We start from the raw sequence: 13,218 nt of genomic DNA on the forward strand, positions 1-13,218 counted from the left end.
ATCGGTAAATAGCCCACCCATTTTTACCTACCTCATCCCCATACTGTTTTTATTTATTTACTTTTCTGCTCTTTTGCACACCAATATCTCTACCTGTACATGACCATCTGATCATCTATCACTCCAGTGTTAATCTGCAAAATTGTAATTATTCGCCTACCTCCTCATGCCTTTTGCACACAATGTACAGTGCCTTGCGAAAGTATTCGGCCCCCTTGAACTTTGCGACCTTTTGCCACATTTCAGGCTTCAAACATAAAGATATAAAACTGTATTTTTTTGTGAAGAATCAACAACAAGTGGGACACAATCATGAAGTGGAACGACATTTATTGGATATTTCAAACTTTTTTAACAAATCAAAAACTGAAAAATTGGGTGTGCAAAATTATTCAGCCCCCTTACATGCAGTTAAAAAAATATGAATCAGAATAAGAAATAAAAGTAACAAGTAGTTAAAGAGCAGCAGTAAAATAACAATAGCGAGACTATATACAGGGGGTATCGATACAGAGTCAATGTGCGGGGGCACCGGTTAGTCAAGGTAATTGAGGTAATATGTACATGTAGGTCGAGTTATTAAAGTGATATCAATAACAGAGAGTAGCAGTGGTGTAAATGAGGGAGGGCATTGCAAATAGTCTGGGTTGCCATTTCATTAAATGTTCAGGAGTCTTATGGCTTGGGGGTAGAAGCTCTTTAGCAGCCTCTTGGACCTAGCCTTGGCGCTCTGGTTACCGCTTGCCTTTCGGTAGCAGAGAGAACAGTCTATGACTAGGGTGGCTGGAGTCTTTGACAATTTTAGGGCCTCCCTCTGAAACCGCCTGGTATAGAGGTCCTGGATGGCAGGTAGTTTGGCCCCAGTGATGTACTGGATCAATCACGGCCGGATGTGATACAGTCTGGATTCGAACCAGGACTGTAGTGATGCCTCTTGCACTGAGTTGCAGTGCCTTAGTGGCGCAGCAGTCTATTAGATAGCATATAGTTAATATACTGGCAAGTTCGATGTATTTGTGGCCAACTAACGTTAGGTAGCTAGCTAACAGTACCTACTGCTGTTATGATATGCTATGCGGTTTGTACACATGTGTAGCATAACTTATTTGAAAAGTCATTACTTTATTACATTGCTCAACATTTTCTTAATATTTGTCATAATTAGTTAAAGCAATGAATTTGTATGCCCTCTTGTGGGACTTTTGCCATATTCTTCAAATCTGTTAACTTTGTGAAGCCACGCCCATTTTCGGAACATTTGCATTATGGGCCCAAAAAGCACGGAAACAGTGTCCACTGCTTGTATACTTCGTATTTTGGCGAATGTAGTACGACATCCGGGAACTTTTGGCATACTAACTCCAGTCATACTATTACCATTAAGCATACTACATGCTCAATTTACGTCACGAATAGTACGGTCTGTGCGGTTACAATGAGTATTCGAACAATGAGTATTCTGTGGGTAAAGTGCGCGAACGCCAACATACAGAAGAAGAACAATAACCCGCCCAGCAAACTGGTGAAAACAAAATATGACGTAATTTTACCCCTACGCAAAGCCTGCTGGGAGCATACGCTTTCCAGAGGACATTTTGGATTTAAAGGGACTGGTCCAGCTGTTAGTCTCAGCTCTCGGTGAGTCCAAGTTCGATATTAATTTTATTTTTCTTCAAGTCAACGTGTGACTGCCATAAACGTATATAATTAGAATAAGTCATGTCACTCAATTATTGTGGTTTGCTGGTGATTTACAGTTTATTCTCATAGGTTGTGGTGAAACCATTGTCTAGCTTGATAATGCTAGCAAACATTCATTAGAAAACGTTAGCTTTCTCTGAACCGGCGTGAAGCATTTCGCATTGTTTTTGTAGAAATCAATTTTAACGCATTATGTATCTTCTAGTAGCTACCGTTTAATCTTCATGGATAAAATAGGCTGCTAAGTGGTATAACCAAATATTGAGTCATTGTTCTAGCTGTGGTATAACTACTACAGCCACGATTGGAAGTTACTTTTTCGTAGCAGGTAAGGAGAGGTTACGCAGCAGGTTAAGATAATGAACCTAGCTAACTAGGTGAATTAGGTAAAGGTTAGGAAAAGGGTTAGCGAAAATGCTCTCCTAACCTGATACGAAGAGTCACTACCAGCCGTAGTTGTACTCAATCAATGCCCCGTTCAAAACAACTGGGAACTTGAATATCTCCGACTTAAGTGATTTGAACGGTTATCCAACTCGAACTTGGACCTATTTCTAGAGCTCCGACATCAAAATAAAGGACGTCATTATTTGACGTTGTATTTTTCCAAGATCCCTGTTGGATAACCGTTCCCTGTTCCCTGAACTGAACGCAGCTAGTGGTTGTGACTAGTGCCATTTATACATATTTTTTTCTCATTTTGTCATCAGTTTATAAACCAAGAGATGAAGCATCACAATACTTCCAGGAATGGTTAGGATTCAGGCTAAAGCCATGTTCACGTTGGCAGTTTGAAGTGACTCCAATCCTATTTATTTGCATATTGGAATCTTATTTTTCCTGCAGTCTTAACATCCAAAAAATCACATGGAATTGTATATTTCAAGCCACATTTCAAACCATCTTAATAGGAAATCTAGCCTCAGATACATATCTGATTGATTTGCCCGCAAGTGTTTTTTTATAGGTTATTTAGCATATCTTGTTGCTTGCTAGCTACTCAAATAAATTGGTATTTGTCACATGTGCCGAATACAACAACCATACCATGAAATGCTTACTTACAAGTCTTTAACCAACAACGGCAGTTTAAGAAAATATTTACAAAATAAACTAACAAAAGTTGCACCAAATAACAATACTGGGGCTATATACAGGGGTACCGGTACCGAGCCAATGTTCGGGGGTACAGGTTAGTCTGTAATTTGTACATGTAGGTTTTGCTGGGGTAAAGTGACTATGCAAAGATAAACAGCGAGTAGCAGCAGTGTAACCTTTTTGGATTAATTGGTTAAGCAGTTGTCGGTGATCAGGCCTACCACCGTTGTCGTCAACAAACTTCGTGTTGGTGTTAGAGTGCTTGCCCACACAGTCGTGGGTGAACAGGGAGTACAGGAGGGGACTAAGCACATACCCCTGAGGGGGCCCAGTGTTGAGGAGCAGCGTGGTAGATGTGCTGTTGCCTACACTTACCGCCTGTCAGGAAGTTCAGGATCCAGTTGCAGAGGGAGGTGTTTAGTCCCAGGGTCCTTAGCTTAGTGATGCGCTTAGTGGGCGCTATGGTGTTGTTGAACGCTGAGCTGTAGTCAATAAACAGCATTCTCACATAGGTGTTCCTTTTGTCCAGGTGGGAAAGAGCAGTGTGGAGGGCGATTGAGATTGTCATCTGTGGTATGCAAATTGGATTGGGTTTCCGGGATGATGGGTTTGTGAGCCATAACCAGCCTTGCAAAGCATTTCAAGGCTACTGGCGTGAGTGCTACGGGTGCGCTAGTCATTTAGGCAGGTTACATTCTCTTTATTGGGCACAGGGACTATGGTTGTATGCTTGAAACATGCAGGTATTAGACTCGGTTAGGGAGAGGTTGAACATGTCAGTGAAGACACTGTATTAGACTAAGCATAGGTGATTTGATGTTGAAATTGTGCTGGAATAGTGGAGGCAGCTCCTGTTTTCTTTACGACTTACGGTAACTCTCTTCTAAATCAATAGTTTAGTGGTCCGAAAATGTTAGGAACATTAACTTGCTTGTCCATGCTGTAAGTCATGTAACTGTCTGTTACTGTACATGCAATATGCTTTGTGGACTTCACTGGACAGAGGTTGTTATCCAGTTTTGTGATAAAACAAAGGTGTGGTAGAATTTATTCGGCCACTGTCTTATTGTGTCGGCCTTTAGACCTATATATCACGGGTCACAAGGCATATGAATTTAAAGGTTATAGAGAAAACAATATTTGCCTGTCTTCATATCTGTGCATATGAAGTCAACCATCACTATATTGTAAACAAACAATACGTGTACAGAGAAGCCAACGAATATGCTGTGCCATCTGATTTGCTGCACATCTGGCTCGCTTTAGCAATACACTTAACTATTTTGATATTTTATATGTGAGGCCACTGTCTGTACTACAGAGAGAGTACAGTGTCTACCAGCCTACATCAAACAGATCCCATCAAACCTGCCATAGGTGGAAAAAGCTTCCCTAAAGCGGTCTGGCAGGGGCTTATAGGGCAGATTATTGAATTGGAGCTGTGTCATGGGCACTTCCCTCTCAGCTGTCCCATGTCCTGCCACACCCTCCCAGTTGGCTGATGTTTCTTTGTGTCTCTGGTACCACTGGGGAGGAAGAGATGTGTGTGTGTGTGTGTGTGTGCAGTAAACAGGAAGATTGAATTATCTACTGGTGTTCAGCAGCCAGAGCATTCGGACAGGAAATGCTTCTCTGGAGAGATGGTACAGAGTTCTTGGTTTCAGTCAAACTGGCTTGTTTTCTTGTTTATTGTTCTCTCTTTTTATTGTTGTAACAAATGGTAATTTTAAGATTAATCTCATAGCCTATTGATGTTTTGGCTATACCATGGGTGGTGAGTTAGTTCAAAGCTGAGATGTCAGGCTAAAGCGTACCACACCCAAACAGCAGGGTGACATGTATTGTCAATAATCTTGCACTGGAAGCAGCTTTGCGAAGTGGCCACTAGCCGGAGTCAACCAGCCACAAAATCATAAAATAAGATTTGAAACCTAACCTTAACCACACTGCTAACCCTAATGCCTCACCTTAAATTAAGACTGAAAAGCACATTTTTAGTTTTCATACATTTTTACGATATAGCCCATTTTTTAACTTTGTAGCCGGCCCATCTGGTGGAAATCGCTCAGTTCTGACTCCAGGGCAGGATTCAAGACAGATGTCAACCTGCACCCAAACACTCACTATCAACTAAAAGTTTATTAGTTATTTTTTGCTTATGTGCTTATGTTTCTAGCTCCAACAGTGCAGTAATACCTAGCAATACACACATAATCCAAAATCGTAAAGTAAATAAATATAACAAATTCATAATGTATTAGAATAAGCAATGTTGGTCCGTAATGTACGGTACCAGTCAAAAGTTTGGTCACGCCTACTCATTCCAGAGTTTCTTTATTTTTACTATTTTTCTACATTGTAGAATAATAGTGAAGACATCAATTATGGAATAACACATGGACTCATGTAGTAACCCAAAAAAGTGTTAAACAAATCACAAATATATTCGATATTCTTCAAATTAGAGGTCGACTGATTAATCGGAAATTGGTATTTTTGGACACCGGCACTTTATTTAATCTTTATTTAACTAGGCAAGTCAGTTAAGAACACATTCTTATTTTCAATGACGGCCTAGGAACGGTGGGTTAACTGCCTCGTTCAGGGGCAGAACGACAGATTTTCACTACAACGCAATATAACGACCTGCCTCTTGTTGCACTCCAACACTTACGCGAATGCAGTAAGCCAAGGTAAGTTGCTAGCTAACATTAAACTTAACTTATAAAAAACTATCAATCAATCATAATCACTAGTTAACTACACATGGTTGATGATATTCCTAGATATTATCTAGCGTGTCATGCGTTACGTATAATCTAACTGAGCATACAAGTATCTAACTGAGCGGTGGTAGGCAGAAGCAGGCGTGTAAACATAAATTCAAACAGCACTTTCGTGCGTTTTGCCAGCAGCTCTTTGTTGTGCGTCAAGCATTGCGCTGTTTATGACTTCAAGCATATCAACTCCCGAGATTAGGCTGGTGTAACCGAAGTGAAATGGCTGGCTAGTTAGTGCGCGCTAATAGTGTTTCAAACGTCACTCACTCGCTCTATTCCTTGGAGTGGTTGTTCCTCTTGCTCTGCATGGGAAACGCTGCTTCGAGGGTGGCTGTTGTCGTTGTGTTCCTGGTTCGAGCCCAGGGAGGAGCGAGGAGAGGGACGGAAGCTATACTGTTTCACTGGCAATACTAAAGTGCCTATAAGAACATCCAATAGTCAAAGGTTAATGAAATACAAATGTTATAGAGAGAAATAATCCTATAATAACTACAACCTAAAACTTCTTACCTGGGAATATTGAAGACTCATGTTAAAAGGAACCACCAGCTTTCATATGTTCTCATGTTCTGAGAAAGGAAATTTAACATTAGCTTTCTTACATGGCAAATATTGCACTTTTACTTTCTTCTCCAACACTTTGTATTTGCATTATTTAAACCAAATTGAACATGTTTAGTTATTTATTTGAGGCTAAATTGATTTTATTGATGTTATATTAAGTTAAAGTAAGTGTTCATTCAGTATTGTTGTAATTGTCATTATTACAAATAAAATAAATTGTCCGATTAATCGGTATCGGCTTTTTTGGTCCTCCAATAATCGGTATCGGTGTTGAAAAATCATAATCCGTTGACCTCTACTTCAAATAGCCACTGTTTGCCTGGACAGCTTTGCACACACTTGGCATTTTCTCAACCGGCTTCATGAGGTGAGGAATGCATTTCAATTAACAGGTGTGCCTTGTTAATTTGTGGAATTTCTTTCCTTCTTAATGTGTTCTAGTCAATTAGTTGTGGTAAGGTAGTCCTATTTGGTAAAAGAAAAAGTCTGGATTATAGCATGAACAGCTCAAATAAGTGAATAGAAATGACAGTTCATTACTTTAAGACATGAAGGTCAGTCATTCTGGAAAATGTCATTTTTTTCAAGTGCAAACTAACAAGCGCTATGATGAGAGGACCGCCACAGGAAAGGAAGACCCAGAGTTACCTCTGCTGCGGAGGACAAGTTCATTAGGTTTACCAGCCTCAGAAGTTGACAATTAACTGCACTTCAGATTGCAGCCCAAATAAATGCTTCAGAGTTCAACATACACATCTCAACATCAACAGTTTTTTTTTGGGGGCGACCTGGCCAAGATAAAGCAAAGCAGACTGCGTGAATCAGGCCTTCATGGTCTAATTTCTGCAAAGAAACCACTACTAAAGGACATCAATAAGATGAAGAGACTTGCTTGGACCAAGAAACATGAGCAATGGACATGGTGAAATCATGACCGGTGAAATCTGTCCTTTGGTCTGAGTCCAAATGTGAGCTTTTTGCTTCCAACCACCGTCCCTTTGTGAGACGCAGAGTAGGTGAATGGATGATCTCTGCATGTGCGGTTCCCACCATGGAGCATGGAGGTGGGGGTGCTTTGCTGGTGACACTGTCAGTGATTTATTTAGAATCCAAGGAAAAAATTAACCAGCATGGCTACCACAGAATTCTGCAGCGAGACTCCAGTGACCTTGATCTGTGCAGCCAATAGCCAAAAAAAACTATCTGGGGAATTACTTTTAATGCTATATTTATATTAAATGTAGCAATTATATGACAAGGGAACAACATTCCCACTTCTTTCATTATCAATAACAAAATGTTGCCCATATTTTTATTTATTTTATTTTACCTTTATTTAACCAGGCAAGTAAGTTAAGAACAGTGGGTTAACTGCCTGTTCAGGGGCAGAACAACAGATTTGTACCATGTCAGCTCAGGGGTTTGAACTCGCAACCTTCCGGTTACTAGTCCAACGCTCTAACCACTAGGCTACGCTGCTGCCCCATATTATTGATGCAGAATGTCAAACTATAATAACCAAAATAGCACTGCCAATAGCTTTATATTGAAAATACTGTGATTGAAGAAAAAATTGTAGTTCGCCTACTGTAGCCTAGGCAATGTGTTTGTGTATTCTTTGTGGCCTGAATGTCTGTTTTTGTTAAATAGCCTGCGTTATGTCTGCATGACCTTACTCCACCTGGATAATGGTATGTGAATGTGAACTGGCGAACGTGCCCAAACCTGTGTGTGCAGATTCCCAATATTGCTAGTGTTTTGTGCATGTTGGTGGCTGCAGAGCAGAGGCAGTGTCTGCTCACTTGATCAGGACAGCTCCCCCTCCCCCTACCCCCACCAGACCTGCTCCTCTGTGAGGGTGGGGCTCCACACTCTGATGCCTGCTCCGTCACCACATGCTGAGGCTGGCTGTTCTCAGTCAGTGGGAAGGTCACAATCCTGCAGGCACAGAGCTCTCCCATCCTCCACCACAGACACACACTCCTTCCTTTCTATCCCTGCCCTGCCTAGCTGTTTCCATCCATTCAGTGATTCTCTTCCCTCATCCAAAGGAGCCTCACTCAGTCTCTTTCGGTTTGGATTAACCTTTGTCTTTCTGTGATGCTGTTGCTACGGTGACTGTGCTCGGGGTCTATTGCTGGTGACGGAGTCATTATTTCAACAGCCTGTCCTTGTGTCGAGCGATGAGGATCTGATCATCTGTTGCCGAAACGGAGGTTGGTTTTCTGATCCACCGAAGTTAGCTTTATATCAACGTTGGTAAATATATTAACGGTACAGGGACTTAATAGATTGTGTTTAGTGCCGGTGTTTAGGAATCACTCTTGGACCAGGAAATTTTGGGATGAGGTTTCTTATGAAACACATTTTCTCAGCGTTTTAAATGGTTTTCTCGGTGTCTGGTTATTTTTCTGCTGGAATGTTTAGATGTGGGCCTTTCTACGTCGTCCATGTCAAGTTAACTGAAAACACTGGGGAGATGTTTTGATAACCATATGTTTGGTTAGTGTCATGTCTAGAAAAATACTGCCAACATGTCATTTAGCCAAGTATTTTGCCTGAAGAATGTTCTGATGGAAATTATACTCACTGATTTTCTTCTGTGTGATTTAGATTAGACCTAGGTTAAAACTCGGTAAAGTTTGTTCCTAGGTTAGATGTAAGCATCAGGATAATTACGTAGGACTTGATTCAATCTAACCTTTCTTCTACAATGTAGCTACTTTGCTTGAACTGCTTGGATATCATCATTAGCACATGGGCCACCATCTCCCACTTTTCTTATCCCATCTGCTTATTAACAGAACTAGCAAGTCTTTAGCCTACTCCTGCCCATATGTAGGCTATCATGCAGGGATCTGCAGTGTGGTGTAAGGAGTGGCGCGTGATAGCCAGTGTTTTTGCTAATAGGTGTCAGCATGTCTAAGCACGCCCGCAGACTATTGTAGTAGCTACTGTGCAAACTTCATTGCCTCAGATAAACCTACAATGGAATTCCTTGGCACCCCGATAGGCATTATAGCCCTGCTCTGACTTGAGGGTGTCATTTTATATATAATGGCTAACTGCACATGGACTAACATCTTCCGCAGGTAACACCTCACAAAGCAACTGTTTTGATTATGCAGAGGTTGTTGATTCTGCTCTTCACAAGTCTTTCGCGTCACCCTGGGTGATGGAGACCCCCCCCCCCCAAAAATAAATAAAATAAAATAAAATGCGCTTAGAACAGGGCACTCCAACCCTGTTTCTGGAGAGTTATCCTCCTGTAGGTGTTCTCTCTACCCTAATCTAGTGCAACTTGATTCTAACAATTAGACATTTACATTTTTAAGTCATTTAGCAGACGCTCTTATCCAGAGCGACTTACAAATTAGCTTTTTAGCTTTTTGATAAGCTGACTCAGGTTAGTTACAACAGGGGTTGAAACAAGCCTACAGGAGGGCAGCTCTCCAGGAACAGGGTGGAGAGCCCTGCACTAGAGCCTACTTTACCATAATCACTGGAGACCCTCTGGTGCTGGTATTGAAAAAGGTAATGAACGCTACTTGCTTGTATCTATTAGACCACCTTAGTACCTGGTAATCAATGGTAATGACTAGGTCACATTGTAAACAAAAAAAATAAAACTCCCAAAAAAACACTTGTTTGGAAAGAATATATAGCCTAGGCGTAGAAATGTATTCTGGTACGTGATTGTCTAATGCTTACCCTACAAAGCAACTTACCCCCTTCCCTAACGCAGGTTGGCATTTATTGGGATGACTCCAGTACTGGAGGCAACACTGCAGTGGTCACGAGCTGGTACAGCCACAAAGTCATAACATCTGATTTTAAACGTAACCTTAACCACAGTGCTATGCCTAACCCTAACCTTAAATTATCATGTTTTCATACATTTTTATAGTATAGGCAATTTTTATTTTGCAACTGGCCAATCTAACAGAAATCGCTCAGTTCTGCCTCCTGGGAAATACTCATGACAAACTTCAACTTGCCTCCCAAACACATTTTTTTGTTGGTTATTTTGCATTTTAAATGGTTGGATTCTAGACGAGTCCTTACATACCATTATGAATTCTGTTTGAGCTTTCACAGCTCTTGATGATCTAATAGCCATTTACTGGAGTAGCTAGAAGTCCTTGCTAGAGCAATCATACCTCAAGGGGGTTTGTTCTTACACTGTTGCACAGTGATGCCTTACCGCTTAAAACAATAGCTCACGCCTTTTTTCTTGTCTGAGACCCTGGTTAGTCTGTCATTGCTATGAGCCTCTGAGACGTGTATCCTTTCATCACTAGCAGTGGAAGTCTCACAGTGAGACTTTATTAGCCCCAACAGCCTGATTTGTGAATGTATTTCCTCGTTTGAGCTCAAATAGCATAGAGATATTAGCTTGGGAAGCTTTGAGCACCACATCAACCAGAAACATAGCCTTAGCTTCTGTGGCACTGTTGTTTCATGTTTGTAATCCCTTTTTTTCCTTTCAGTGCAACCTTGATGAGAGGCTTGTAATATTCTCTCACTCTATCCAGTGTTTCTCTAAATCCCCCTTCTCCTCCGTTCACTGGATTAAAGTTTGTGTGTGTGTGTGTGTGTGTGTGTGTGTGTGTGTGTGTGTGTGTGTGTGTGTGTGTGTGTGTGTGTGTGTGTGTGTGTAGCAGTTGATTTTCAAAACCTACCCTAATCGTTTGGCTCCTCCTGGCTTAGTTTGACTGTCATTTTCTGTTCAGGTAGAAATTTGTCATATAGCCTAGGCAAGGGGAATTATACAGTCATTTTGTTTGTAAAGCAAGATGAGGCCTGTAGACTACTAGCCTATGCAAAGTTATTGTTCGCACACAGCCGCATCCTTCACTGCCACTGACGCTTTAACCTTCGATAAGAAGTCAAACTCCTGGAGTCCAGCCCACCCACTGGGGAGTCAGGTCCACCCAATCACATTGCGCAACAACAAAAAAATGTTTTTTTTTATGCTCTACTTGTCAGTGTTCCAAATGGGACATTTTATTTATTTTTTATATAAATGTGCAAACACCATCAGAATTCATAGCAGTGCACAGATTAACTTGAATGACATTCACTCTCATGGGATGGGTGGCCAAAAATAAGCTAAAAGCCACACCTGCAATAAGCCACAAACGACTGCATTAAGACATATGTTACTGTGCTTCTTTGGCTGTATGCACCATGCCACTGCCTACTTAATTTGTTCACTTAGCAAACAAAACTGCTCATAATCCATTGCCTTTATCACTGTCAACACACACCTATAATTGAACTGTAATTAGCTTTAAAACAGCACTATTTTCTCTCAGCTTCATGGCAATGTGTAGAATTGCATGAGATTAGCTATACAACTGCAAATGTTTCTCTTTGCCCAATGGCAAAGTGTGTAGAAGTCAGAGGTTCTGGCTATGCTACTGCTGGAGTCACCTGGTATTTCATAAGCCTACAGTAGTTGCAAAGAAGCAGGTTTTGCAGGTTTCTTGTCTTGAAAAGTAAACACACCTTGATGTAAGCCACCATTCTATTTCTGTACATTTTGTAGGCAATTCTAGCACTCCTAAAAACATGTTTCATTTTGAGACTTTTTAAAAACGTTGCCTGTTCATTCATGGCCCGGCCCTTCTGAGCATACCACCCTGCATACCACTGCTGGCTTGCTTCTGAAGCTAAGCAGGGTTGGTTCTGGTCAGTTCCTGGATGGGAGACCAGATGCTGCTGGAAGTGATGTTGGAGGGCCAGTAGGAGGCACTCTTTCCTCTGGTCTAAAAACAATATCCCCAGGGCAGTGATTGGGGACACTGCCCTGTAGGGTGCCGTCTTTCGGATGGGATGTTAAAACGGGTGTCCTGACTCTCTGAGGTCATTAAAGATCCCATGGCACTTATTGTAAGAGTAGGGGTGTTAACCCCGGTGTCCTGGCTAAATTTCCAATCTGGCCCGCAACCATGTTGCTGACAGGTGTATAAAGTCCAGCACACTGACTTCAACCGCATCGAACACCTTTGGGATGAATTGGAACGCTGACTGCGACCCAGGCCTACTCGCCCAACATCAGTGCCCGACTTCACTAATGCTCTTGTAGCTGAATGGAAGCATGTTCCCGCAGCAATGTTCCAACATCTAGTGGAAACTCTTCTGAGAAGAGTGGAGGCTGGAATAGAAGCAAAGGGGGACCAACTCCATATTAATGTCCATGATTTTGGAATGAGATGTTTGACAAGCTTGTGACCACATAGTTTTGGTCATGTAGTGTATGTCTAGACCGTGTCCTCTCTTTGCAATTTAACTGCATTAAACCCTTTACAGTGACGTTATTTTGATTTTTACACGATCTTTGAAAGACCTGACAAAGGGACATTTCTCTTTTTGCCGAGTTAAAAAAATATATATATATATACTATTTTTTTGTTTTTTTTTATCCCTTTTAAAACATATTATGATAGAAACATGAGATTGGGTCACTGGTTTTCTTAGATGAGTATCTACACAAACATTATTTTACCCATTGGTCAAAAGATGTTTGATTGGACACCCGACAAAGGTAAAATGTCAGAACAGGGCTACTGACATGTGGACTGTGACATTTTCTACGGTCATACTCTGCTCCTTTCTGTACTGGGCACTTTTGACAGATCAGTTAGCTCTACAACAACTATCTGCAATATGTTTAAACCGTAAGTGTGAATGTGGTCAAAACAATGTTGCAGGAACAGTGACCTCTCTTAAAGACTTTCATACATGAAACACTTTAATGCCTCACTACCAAAATCTTCTTTAATATAGCACAGTCTTATGACTGGCACCTAGTGTAGGCTAAACAGCTTGGCAAATTCCAGAAAATTATGTCATGGCTTTAGAAACTTCAGATAGTCTAAATGACACAATTTGAGTCAATTGGATGTGTACCTGTGGATCTATTTCAAGGCCTACCTTCAAACTCAGTGTCTCTTTGCTTGCCATCATGGGGAAAATCTAAATAAATAAATAAAGACACCAACAAAAAATTGTAGACCTCCACAAGTCTGGTTCATCCTTTGGAGCAATTTCCAAACGCCTGAAGGCATCA

At 41.1% G+C, this 13,218-nt stretch overlaps 1 protein-coding gene across 9 annotated transcripts in view; it reads left to right on the forward strand.

Annotated features, from left to right (window-relative positions):
* Positions 1-1,481: 1,481 nt before the first annotated feature.
* LOC124041488 (kinesin light chain 1-like) overlaps positions 1,482-13,218 on the forward strand; it is a 56,988-nt gene continuing 45,251 nt past the window's right edge. For 5 of the 9 annotated variants that reach the window (XM_046359120.1, XM_046359126.1, XM_046359128.1 and 2 more), the window contains exon 1: positions 1,482-1,638. The gene's annotated coding sequence lies outside the window, so the exon portion shown is untranslated. Of the gene's footprint in view, positions 1,639-8,080; positions 8,360-13,218 lie in introns of those variants that run through there. The other 4 variants (XM_046359124.1, XM_046359129.1, XM_046359130.1 and 1 more) reach the window with 2 other exon arrangements.

Source organism: Oncorhynchus gorbuscha, linkage group LG08 (genome assembly GCF_021184085.1).
Source record: "Oncorhynchus gorbuscha isolate QuinsamMale2020 ecotype Even-year linkage group LG08, OgorEven_v1.0, whole genome shotgun sequence".
Lineage (NCBI taxonomy): Eukaryota > Metazoa > Chordata > Actinopteri > Salmoniformes > Salmonidae > Oncorhynchus > Oncorhynchus gorbuscha.